At 38.6% G+C, this 12,049-nt stretch overlaps 1 protein-coding gene and 1 long non-coding RNA gene across 2 annotated transcripts in view; one reads left to right on the top strand and one right to left on the bottom strand.

Annotated features, from left to right (window-relative positions):
• The window catches only part of angpt4 (angiopoietin 4), a 259,011-nt gene that overhangs the window by 186,699 nt on the left and 60,263 nt on the right, over positions 1-12,049 (bottom strand). The gene's annotated exons all lie outside the window — the stretch shown is intronic.
• The window catches only part of LOC141386366 (uncharacterized), a 65,053-nt gene that overhangs the window by 15,875 nt on the left and 37,129 nt on the right, over positions 1-12,049 (top strand). Inside the window, exons 2-3 of the long non-coding RNA XR_012408237.1 lie at positions 7,238-7,646; positions 7,906-9,017. This is a non-coding gene — a long non-coding RNA (uncharacterized lncRNA). The remainder of the gene's footprint in view (positions 1-7,237; positions 7,647-7,905; positions 9,018-12,049) is intronic.

The following is a 12,049-nucleotide window of genomic DNA, read 5'->3' as shown; positions in this document are numbered from 1 at the left end:
GTAAATCCCATATTTCTATGAATTTCACACTTGGCGCTATAATCTGTCAAAGTTGGGCGTAATGTTGAGTCAATGCGTTTTGGGGGGTGGTTTTGGGGCCCCTGCGGGGCCCCAAAACCACCCACCCCTTATAAAAGTCATAGCACACCATTCCCGATAAGACCGCACGATTTGAGGCCACTTTCAAGGGTCTGGGACGAAAGCTGCGGGACTAGTTACGCGCCGAAAAATAGGACGGAAGAAGGAAGAAGAAGAAGAAGAAGAAGAAGAAGAAGGAAGAAGAATAATAAACCAGGCACAATAGTAAGAATGGACTTTGCCTATGGCAAACCCCATTAATAATAACTAGATTCTTAAAGTTTGAGAACAAACTTTGAGGCTGGCTTGTGAAAGCCTGACGGTAATAGTTTATTTAGTTTAAACAGTTTTTAAAACTATGAAAAGATAGATAGATAGATAGATAGATAGATAGATAGATAGATTAGCATGTTATTAGCATGATTCTAGCATGAATTAGCATGTTTTTAACATGATTCTAGCATGAATTAGCATGTTACAACATGATTTTAGCGTAAATTAGCATGTTACTAGCATGATTTTAGCATGAATTAGCATGATTCTAGCATGAATTAGCATGTTGTTAGCATGATTCTAGCATGAATTAGCATGTTGTAAGCACGATTCTAGCATTAATTAGCATGTTACTAGCATGATTCTAGCATGAATTAGCATGTTGTTAGCATGATTCTAGCATGAATTAGCATGTTACTAGCATGATTTTAGCATGAATTAGCATGTTACTAGCATGATTCTAGCATGAATTAGCATGCTACTAGCATGAATTAGCATGTTGTTAGCATGATTCTAGCATGAATTAGCATGTTGTTAGCATGATTCTAGCATGAATTAGCATGTTACTAGCATGATTTTAGCATGAATTAGCATGTTACTAGCATGATTCTAGCATAAATTAGCATGTTGTTAGCATGATTCTAGCATGAATTAGCATGCTACTAGCATGATTCTAGCATGATTTAGCATGTTGTTAGCATGATTCTAGCATGAATTAGCATGTTACTAGCATGATTCTAGCATAAATTAGCATGTTACTAGCATGATTCTAGCATGAATTAGCATGCTACTAGCATGATTCTAGCATGAATTAGCATGTTGTTAGCATGATTTTAGCATGAATTAGCATGTTACTAGCATGATTCTAGCATAAATTAGCATGTTGTTAGCATGATTCTAGCATGAATTAGCATGTTGTTAGCATGATTCTAGCATGAATTAGCATGTTACTAGCATGATTCTAGCATGAATTAGCATGTTGTTAGCATGATTCTAGCATGAATTAGCATGTTACTAGCATGATTCTAGCATAAATTAGCATGTTGTTAGCATGATTCTAGCATAAATTAGCATGTTGTTAGCATGATTCTAGCATGAATTAGCATGTTGTTAGCATGATTCTAGCATGAATTAGCATGTTACTAGCATGATTCTAGCATGAATTAGCATGTTGTTAGCATGATTCTAGCATGAATTAGCATGTTACTAGCATGATTCTAACATAAATTAGCATGTTGTTAGCATGATTCTAGCATGAATTAGCATGTTACTAGCATGATTCTAGCATAAATTAGCATGTTACTAGCATGATTCTAGCATGAATTAGCATGCTACTAGCATGATTCTAGCATGAATTAGCATGTTGTTAGCATGATTCTAGCATGAATTAGCATGTTACTAGCATGATTCTAGCATGAATTAGCATGTTGTTAGCATGATTCTAACATCAATTTGAATGTTACTAGCATGATTCTAGCATGAATTAGCATGTGAATAGCATGATTCTAGCATGGATTAGCATGTTGTTAGCATGATTCTAGTATAAATTAGCATGTGACTAGCATGATTCTAGCATGAATTAGCATGTGACTAGCATGATTCTAGCATGAATTAGCATGTTGTTAGCATGATTCTAACATGAATTAGCATGTTACTAGCATGATTCTAGCATGAATTAGCATGTTGTTAGCATGATTCTAACATCAATTTGAATGTTACTAGCATGATTCTAGCATGAATTAGCATGTGAATAGCATGATTCTAGCATGGATTAGCATGTTGTTAGCATGATTCTAGTATAAATTAGCATGTGACTAGCATGATTCTAGCATGAATTAGCATGTGACTAGCATGATTCTAGCATGAATTAGCATGTAACTAGCATGTTTCTAGCATGAATTAGCATATTGTTAGCATGATAGATAGATAGATAGATAGATAGATAGATAGATAGATAGATAGATAGATAGAAAGATGTAGATAGATAGATAGAAAGATGTAGATAGATAGATAGATAGGTAGAGGTAGATAGATAGATAGATAGATAGATAGATAGATAGATAGATAGATAGATAGATAGATAGATAGATAGATAGATAGATAGATAGATAGATAGAAAGATGTAGATAGATAGATAGATAGATAGATAGATAGATGGATGGTGTTTGAGCATGAGTCAAACAAGCCAACCCCCGCCTCTCTACGATGTTCTGATGCTGAGATATAGCTGGTGTCATATCGTTGCTAGGTTAGTCTGTTTTGTTGCTATGGAGTTGATTGACAGCTAAGACTGATGATGTATACAAGCTTCTTGCCAGTATGAACAGTTAAAAACAATCCCCATGTCTCTATCACACTGCAGCATGACAATATCAGTCTGAACCTCTTTAATGGCAGTCTATGGGACAGTTGCTAGGGTGCAGTATCTGGTTGTTAGGGTGTGGCTAGAAAGTTAAAAGGCCATCGGTGATTGGCTGCTGGCTAGACTGAGTTAAATGAGCTCAGCCATTAGTCTGTAGGACAGTTTGATGCAGAGTTATGAGCTCACAAAGTTTGATCCAATGTAAAGTCAATGAGAGTCTTTTGCAATGGAAGTCTATGGGACGGTTTCTAGGGTCCAAAAGTGGTTGCTAGGGCGTGGCCAGAAAGTTTAAAGGTGATCAGTCATTGGCAGATTGATGGTCTGAGTTAAATGAGCCTAGTTAGAAGTCTGTGTGACATTCTGACGCGGAGTTATGAGGTCGCAAAGTTTGATCCAATGTTACGTCTATGGGATTTTTCCGACGGTCCCGGGACGTTTTTCGGAAAACCGAAAGTCGGATCAGTCGGAAAAGATATAGCAACTCGAGTCAGAATAGTTCGGAGGTCTGACCCAAGTTTGATGGTCATAGCTTGAAAGGCCTAGGACGAGATAGAGTTTAATTTTTAGTCTCAGAAGAAGAATAATAATATAGAACTAGATTCTTAAAGTTTGAGAACAAACTTTGAGGCTGGCTTGTGAAAGCCTGACGGTAATAGTTTATTTAGTTTAAACAGTTTTAAAAAGTATGAAAAGATAGATAGATAGATAGATTAGCATGTTATTAGCATGATTCTAGCGTGAAATAGCATGTTGTTAGCATGATTCTAGCATGAATTAGCATTTTACTAGCATTATTTTAGCATGAATTAGCATGTTGTTAACATGAATTAGCATGTTACTAGCATGATTTTAGCATGAATTAGCATGTTGTTAGCATGATTCTAGCATGAATTAGCATGTTTTAGCACGATTCCATTATGAATTAGCATGTTACTAGCATGATTTTAGCATGAATTAGCACAATTCTAGCATGAATTAACATGTTGTTAGCATGATTCTAGCATGAATTAGCATGTTGTTAGCATGATTCTAGCATGAATTAGTATGTTACTAGCATGATTCTAGCATGAATTAGCATGTTACTAGCATGATTCTAGCATGAATTAGCATGTTGTTAGCATGGTTCTAGCATGAATTAGCATTTGACTAGCATGATTCTAGCATGAATTAGCATGTGACTAGCATGATTCTAGCATGAATTAGCATGTTGTTAGCATGATTCTAGCATGAATTAGCATGTTATTAGCATGATTCTAGCATGAATTAGCATGTACCTAGCATGATTTTAGCATGAATTAGCACGATTCTAGCATGAATTAGCATGTTGTTAGCATGATTCTAGCATGAATTAGCATGTTGTTAGCATGATTCTAGCATGAATTAGCATTTGACTAGCATGATTCTAGCATGAATTAGCATGTGACTAGCATGATTCTAGCATGAATTAGCATGTTGTTAGCATTATTCTAGCATTAATTAGTATGTTACTAGCATGATTCTAGCATGAATTAGCATATTACTAGCATGATTCTAGCATGAATTAGCATGTTGTTAGCATGATTCTAGCATGAATTAGCATTTGACTAGCATGATTCTAGCATGAATTAGCATGTGACTAGCATGATTCTAGCATGAATTAGCATGTTGTTAACATGATTCTAGCATGAATTAGCATGTTACTAGCATGATTCTAGCATGAACTAGCATGTTGTTAGCATGATTCTAACATGAATTAGCATGCTACTAGCATGATTCTAGCATGAATTAGCATGTTGTTAGCATGATTCTAACATGAATTAGCATGTTACTAGCATGATTCTAGCATGAATTAGCATGTTGTTAGCATGAATTGGCATGTGACTAGCATGATTCTAGCATGAATTAGCATGTTGTTAGCATGATTCTAGCATGAATTAGCATGTGACTAGCATGATTCTAGCATGAATTAGCATGTGACTAGCATGATTCTAGCATGAATTAGCACGTAACTAGCATGTTTCTAGCATGAATTAGCATGTTGTTAGCGTGATGGATAGATAGATAGATAGATAGATAGATATATAGATAGAATGATAGATAGATAGATAGATAGAAGCAGTTTATAGATAGATAGATAGATAGATAGATAGATAGATAGATAGATAGATAGATAGATAGATAGATAGATAGATAGATAGATAGATAGATAGATAGATAGATAGATAGATAGATAGATTAAAACAGTAGGTAGATAGATAGATAGATAGATAGATAGATAGATAGATAGATAGATAGAGGTAGATAGATAGATAGATAGATAGATAGATAGATAGATAGATAGATAGATAGATAGATAGATAGATAGATGGTGTGCGAGCATGAGTCAAACAAGCCAACCCCCGCCTCTCTACGATGTTCTGATGCTGAGATATAGCTGCTGTTATATCGTTGCTAGGTTAGTCTGTTTTGTTGCTATGGAGTTGATTGACAGCTTAGACTGATGATGTATCAAAGCTTCTTGCCAGTATGAACAGTTAAAAACAATCCCCATGTCTCTATCACAATGCAGCATGACAATATCAGTCTGAACCTCTTTAATGGCAGTCTATGGGACAGTTGCTAGGGTGCAGTATCTGGTTGTTAGGGTGTGGCTAGAAAGTTAAAAGGACATCAGTGATTGGCTGCTGGCTAGACTGAGTTAAATGAGCTCAATCATTAGTCTGTAGGACAGTCTGATGCAGAGTTATGAGCTCACAAAGTTTGATCCCATGCAAAGTCAATGAGAGTATTTTGCAATGGAAGTCTATGGGACGGTTTCTAGGGTCCAAAAGTGGTTGCTAGGGCGTGGCCAGAAAGTTTAAAGGTGGTCAGTCATTGACAGTTTGATAGTCTGAGTTAAATGAGCCCAGTTAGAAGTCTGTGTGACATTCTGATGCGGAGTTATGAGGTCACAAAGTTTGATCCAATGTTACGTCTATGGGATTTTTCCGACGGTCCCGGGACGTTTTTCGGAAAACCGAAAGTCGGATCAGTCGGAAAGGATATAGCAACTCGAGTCAGAATAGTTCGGAGGTCTGACCCGAGTTTGATGGTCATAGCTTGAAAGGCCTAGGACGAGATAGAGTTTAATTTTTAGTCTCAGAAGAAGAATAATAAAAATAATAATAAGTTTAATAGGATAACAGTAGTCTGGCTTGCTACACAAGCCAGCCTAACTAGACAGTAAAGTTCGTCGAGACAAACTTTGAGGCTGGCTTGACAAAGCCTGTTGGTAATAGTTTATTTAGTTTAAAAACAGTTTGAAAAAGTATAAGTAGCATGTTATTAGCATGATTCTAGCATGCATTAGCATGATTCTAGCATGGATTAGCATGTTATTAGCATGAGTGTAGTACAAATTAGCATTTTATTTGCATGATTCTAGTATAAATTAGCATGTTATTAGCATGCTTCTAGCATGAATTAGCATGTTTCTAGCATGATTCTAGAATAAATTAGCATGTCACTAGCATGATTCCAGTATGAATTAGCATGCTACTAGCATGATTCTAGTATGAATTAGCATGTTACTAGCATGACTATAGCATGAATTAGCATGTTACTAGTATGATTCTAGCATGAATTAGCATGTTACTAGCATGATTCTAGCATGCATTAGCATGTTACTAACATGATTCTAATATGAATTAGCCTGTTACTATCATGAATTTAGTATGAATTAGCAGGTTATTAGCATGATTCTAGCATGAATTAGCATGATTCTAGTACGACTTAGCATGTTACTAGAATGATTCTAGCATGAATTAGCATGTTACTCGCATGATTCTAGCATGAATTAGCATGTTATTAGCATAATTATAGTATGAATTGGCATGTTACTAGCATGATTCTAGCATGAATTAGCATGTTACTAGTATGATTCTAGCATGAATTAGCATGTTACTAGCATGATTCTAGCATGCATTAGCATGTTACTAGCATGATTCTAGTATGAATTAGCCTGTTACTATCAAGAATCTAGTATGAATTAGCAGGTTATTAGCATGATTCTAGCATGAATTAGCATGATTCTAATATGAATTAGCATGTTACTAGAATGATTCTAGCATGAATTAGCATGTTACTCGCATGATTCTAGCATGAATTAGCATGTTATTAGCATGATTATAGTATGAATTAGCATGTTACTAGCATGATTTTAGCGTGAATTAGCATGTTATTAGCATGATTCTAGCATGCATTAGCATGTTACTAGCATAACTCTAGTATGAATTAGCATGTTATTAGCATGATTGTAGTATGAATTAGCATGTTACTAGCATGATTCTAGTAAGAATTAGCATGTCACATAGCATGCTTAGGTGGTTGCTAGGGTGTTCTGAGTGGTTGCTAAGTCATTGCAAGGCAGTTGCTAGGGTGTCCTGAGTGGTTGCTAGGTGGTTGCTAAGATGTTGCTAGGCGGTTGCTAGGGTGTTGCTAGGTGGTTGCTATGGTGTTCTGAGTGGTTGCTAGGTGGTTGCTAAGGCATTGCTAGGTGGTTGCCAGGGTGTTCTGAGTGGTTGATAGGTTGTTGCTAGGCAGTTGCTAGGGTGCTCTGATTGGTTGCTAGGTGGTTGCTAAGGTCTTGCTAGGCGGTTGCTAGGGTGCTCTGTGTAGTTGCTTAGATGTTGCTAGGTGGTTGCTAGGGTGTTCTGAGTGGTTGCTAAGGTGTTGCTAGGCGGTTGCTAGGGTGTTCTAAGTGGTTGCTAGGTTGTTGCTAAGGTGTTGTTAGGTGGTTGCTAGGGTGTTCTGAGTGGTTGCTAGGTGGTTGCTAAGGTGTTGCTAGGTGGTTGCTAAGGAGTCCTAAGTGGTTGCTAGGCGGTTGATAAGGTGTTGCTAGGTGGTTGCTAGGGTATTCTGAGTGGTTGCTAAGGCGTTGCTAGGCGGTTGCTAGGGTGTCCTGAGTGGTTGCTAGGTGGTTGCTAAGGTGTTGCTAGGTGGTTGCTAGGGTGTCCTGAGTGGTTGCTTGGTGGTTGCTAAGGCGTTGCTAGGCGGTTGCTAGGGTGTTCTGACTGGTTGCTAGGTGGTTGCTAAGGTGTTGCTAGGCGGTTGCTAAGGTGTCCCAAGTGGTTGCTAGGTGGTTGCTAAGGTGTTGCTATGTGGTTGCTAGGGTATTCTGAGTGGTTGCTAAGGCGTTGCTAGGCGGTTGCTAGGGTGTCCCGAGTGGTCGCTAGGCCCTTACTAAGGCATTACTAGGCCGTTGCTAGGTGGTTGCTAGGCGGTTGCTAGGGTAATTTGGGTGGTTGCTAGGCAGTTGCTAGGGTACCCTGGCTGGTTACTAGGCAAGCCTCACATACATGCTTAATAAAACATTTATCCTTAGTAAGCATTTCTAGCAAGTTACAGTACTTGGCTAGTCAATATTAGCATGTAGCTAATCACTGCTAGCATGTGTAGCATATAGGAAGTTCCGTTTGCTAGCATGAGTCAAACGAGCCAATCTCCAAGTCTCTACGATGTTCTGATGCTGGGATATAGCTGTTGATGAATGGTTGTTAGGGTACTCTGTTTTGTTGCTATGGGCGAGGTTACAGAGTGAACTTGAATGTGGTTGGCTGTCTAAGTCAAATGAATCAACCCCCATGTCTCTATGACACTGCTATGCAAAGATATGCATCTTGGCCTATTTTAATAAAAGTCTATGGAATCAATTTGGGGGCGTGGCTTGTGAGCTTCATTATCATATTGAGATGCTCATTGGTTGTCTGAGTCAGATGAGCCATCCCCCAAGTCAATAGGACACTGCTATGCAAAGATATGCATGTAGGCCAGTTATTAACGTGAGTCTAGTATGAATTAGCATGTTACTAGCATGATTCTAGTACAAATTAGCATGTCATTAGCATGTTTCCAGTATGAGTTAGCATGTCATTAGCATGATTAGCATATGAGTAGCATGTTGCTAGCATGATTGGCATGTCATTAGCATGTTAGAATTATAAGCATTTAATAGCACAGCTAATTACAGTCTATAGGACAGTTGCTAGGGTGCAGTATGTGGTAGTTAGGGGTGTGGCTAGAAAGTTAAAAGGCCATCAGTGATTGGCTGCTGGCTAGACTGAGTTAAATGAGCTCAGCCATTAGTCTCTATGACAGTCTGATGCTGAGTTATGAGCTCACAAAGTTTGATCCCATGTAAAGTCAATGAGAGTCTTTTGTAATATAAGTCTACGGGACAGTTGCTAGGGTGCAGTATGTGGTAGTTAGGGGTGTGGCTAGAAAGTTAAAAGCTCATCAGTTATTGGCAGATTGGTAGTCGGAGTTAAATGAGCTCAGCCATTAGTCTGTAGGATAGTCTGTTTCAGAGTTATGAGCTCACAAAGTTTGATCCCATGTAAAGTCAATGAGAGTCTTTGTAATGGAAGTCTATGGGACAGTTGCTCTGGTGCAGTATGTGGTAGTTAGGGGTGTGGCTAGAAAGTTAAAAGCTCATCAGTTATTGGCAGTTTGGCATTCAGAGTTAAATGAGCTCAGCCATTAGTCTGTAGGACAGTCTGATTCAGTGTTATGAGCTCACAAAGTTTGATCCCATGTTAAGTCAATGAGAGTCTTTTGAATGGAAGTCTATGGGACAGTTACTAGGGTCCAAAAGTGGTTGCTAGGGCGTGGCTAGAAAGTTTAAAGGTGATCAGTCATTGGCAGTTTGAAAGTCTGAGTTAAATGAGCCCAGTTAGAAGTCTGTGCAACAGTCTGACGCAGAGTTATGAGGTCACAAAGTTTGATCCAATGTTAAGTCTATGGGATTTTTCCGACAGTCCCGGGACGTTTTTCGGAAAACCGAAAGTCGGATCAGTCGGAAAAGATATAGCATAAAGAGTCAGACCAGTTTGGAGGTCTGGTGTGAGTTTGGTGGTAATAGTTTGAAAGTTCAAGGAGCAGATAGATTTTGAATTTTAGTCTCAGAAGAAGAATAAATAAAAACTAGACAGTAAAGTTCGTCGAGACAAACTTTGAGGCTGGCTTGACAAAGCCTGTTGGTAATAGTTTATTTAGTTTAAAAATAGTTTGAAAAAGTATAAGTAGCATGTTATTAGCATGATTCTAGCATGAATTAGCATGATTCTAGCATGTATTAGCATGTTATTAGCATGAGTGTAGTACAAATTAGCATGTTATTAGCATGATTCTAGTATGAATTAGCATGTTACTAGCATGATTCTAGAATAAATTAGCATGTCACTAGCATGATTCTAGTATGAATTAGCATGCTACTAGCATGATTCTAGCATGAATAGCATGTTACTAGTATGATTCTAGCATGAATTAGCATGTTACTAGCATGATTCTAGCATGCATTAGCATGTTACTAGCATGATTCTAGTATGAATTAGCCTGTTACTAGCATGATTCTAGTATGAATTAGCGTGTTATTAGCATGATTCTAGCATGAATTAGCATGTTATTAGCATGATTATAGTATGAATTAACATGTTACTAGCATGATTCTAGCGTGAATTAGCATGTTATTAGCATGATTCTAGCATGCATTAGCATGTTACTAGCATGATTCTAGTATGAATTAGCATGTTACTAGCATGATTCTAGTAAAATTTAGCATGTTACTAGCATGATTCTAGCTTGAATTAACATGTTACTAGCATGATTCTAGCATGAATTAGCATGTTATTAGCAAGATTCTATTATAAATTAGCATGTTATGAGCATGATTGTAGTATGAATTAGCATGTTACTAGAATGATTCTAGTATGAATTAGCATGTCACATAGCATGATTAGGTGGTTGCTAGGGTATTCTGAGTGGTTACTAAGTCGTTGCTAGGCAGTTGCTGGGGTGTCCTGAGTGGTTGCTAGGTGGTTGCTAAGGTGTTGCTAGGCGGTTGCTAGGGTGTTCTGAGTGGTTGCTAGGTGGTTGCTAAGGTGTTGCTAGGTGGTTGCTAAGGTGTCCTAAGTGGTTGCTAGGTAGTTGCTAGGGTATTCTGAGTGGTTGCTAAGGCGTTGCTAGGGGTTTGCTAGGGTGTCCTGAGTGGTTGCTAGGTGGTTGCTAAGGCATCGCTAGGTGGTTGCTAGGGTGTCCTGAGTGGTTGCTAGGTGGTTGCTAAGGCGTTGCTAGGCAGTTGCTAGGGTGTTCTGAGTGGTTGCTAGGTGGTTGCTAAGGTGTTGCTAGGCGGTTGCTAAGGTGTCCCAAGTGGTTGCTAGGTGGTTGCTAAGGTGTTGCTAGGTGGTTGCTAAGGTATTCTAATTGGTTGCTAAGGCGTTGCTAGGCGGTTGCTAGGGTGTCCTGAGTGGTCGCTAGGGCCTTACTAAGGCATTACTAGGCCGTTGCTAGGCGGTTGCTAGGGTAATTTGGGTGGTTGCTAGGCAGTTGCTAGGGTACCCTGGGTGGTTACTAGGCAAGCCTCACATACATGCTTGATAAAACATTTAAACTAAGTAAGCATGTCTAGCAAGTTACAGTACTTGGCTAGTCAATATTAGCATGTAGCTAATCACTGCTAGCATGTGTAGCATATAGGAAGTTCCGTTTTCTAGCATGAGTCAAACGAGCCAATCTCCAAGTCTCTACGATGTTCGGATGCTGAGATATAGCTGTTGATGAATGGTTGCTAGGGTACTTTGTTTTGTTGCTATGGGCGAGGTTACAAAGTGCACTTGAATGTGGTTGGCTGTCTAAGTCAAATGAACCAACCCCCATGTCTCTATGACACTGCTATGCAAAGATATGCATCTTGGCCTATTTTAATGGAAGTCTATGGAATCAATTTGGGGGCGTGGCTTGTGAGCTTCATTATCATATTGAGATGCTCATTGGTTATCTGAGTCAGATGAACCATCCCCCAAGTCAATAGGACAATGCTAAGCAAAGATATGCATGTAGGCCAGTTATTAACATCAGTCTAGTATGAATTAGCATGTTACTAGCATGATTCTAGTACAAATTAGCATGTCATTAGCATGTTTCCAGTATGAGTTAGCATGTCATTAGCATGATTAGCATATGAGTAGCATGTTGCTAGCATGATTGGCATGTCATTAGCATGTTAGAATTATAAGCATTTGATAGCACAGCTAATTACTGTCTATAGGACAGTTGCTAGGGTGCAGTATGTGGTAGTTAGGGGTGTGGCTAGAAAGTTAAAAGGCCATCAGTGATTGGCTGCTGGCTAGACTGAGTTAAATAAGCTCAGCCATTAGTCTCTATGACAGTCTGATGCTGAGTTATGAGCTCACAAAGTTTGATCCCATGTAAAGTCAATGAGAGTCTTTTGTAATAGAAGTCTACGGGACAGTTGCTAGGGTGCAGTATGTGGTAGTTAGGGGTGTGGCTAGAAAGTTAAAAGCTCATCAGTTATTGGCAGAT

This window comes from Danio rerio, chromosome 6, assembly GCF_049306965.1.
Source record: "Danio rerio strain Tuebingen ecotype United States chromosome 6, GRCz12tu, whole genome shotgun sequence".
Lineage (NCBI taxonomy): Eukaryota > Metazoa > Chordata > Actinopteri > Cypriniformes > Danionidae > Danio > Danio rerio.
The sequence above is the reverse complement of the archived record's forward strand: the minus strand, read 5'-3'. Positions and strand labels throughout refer to the sequence as shown.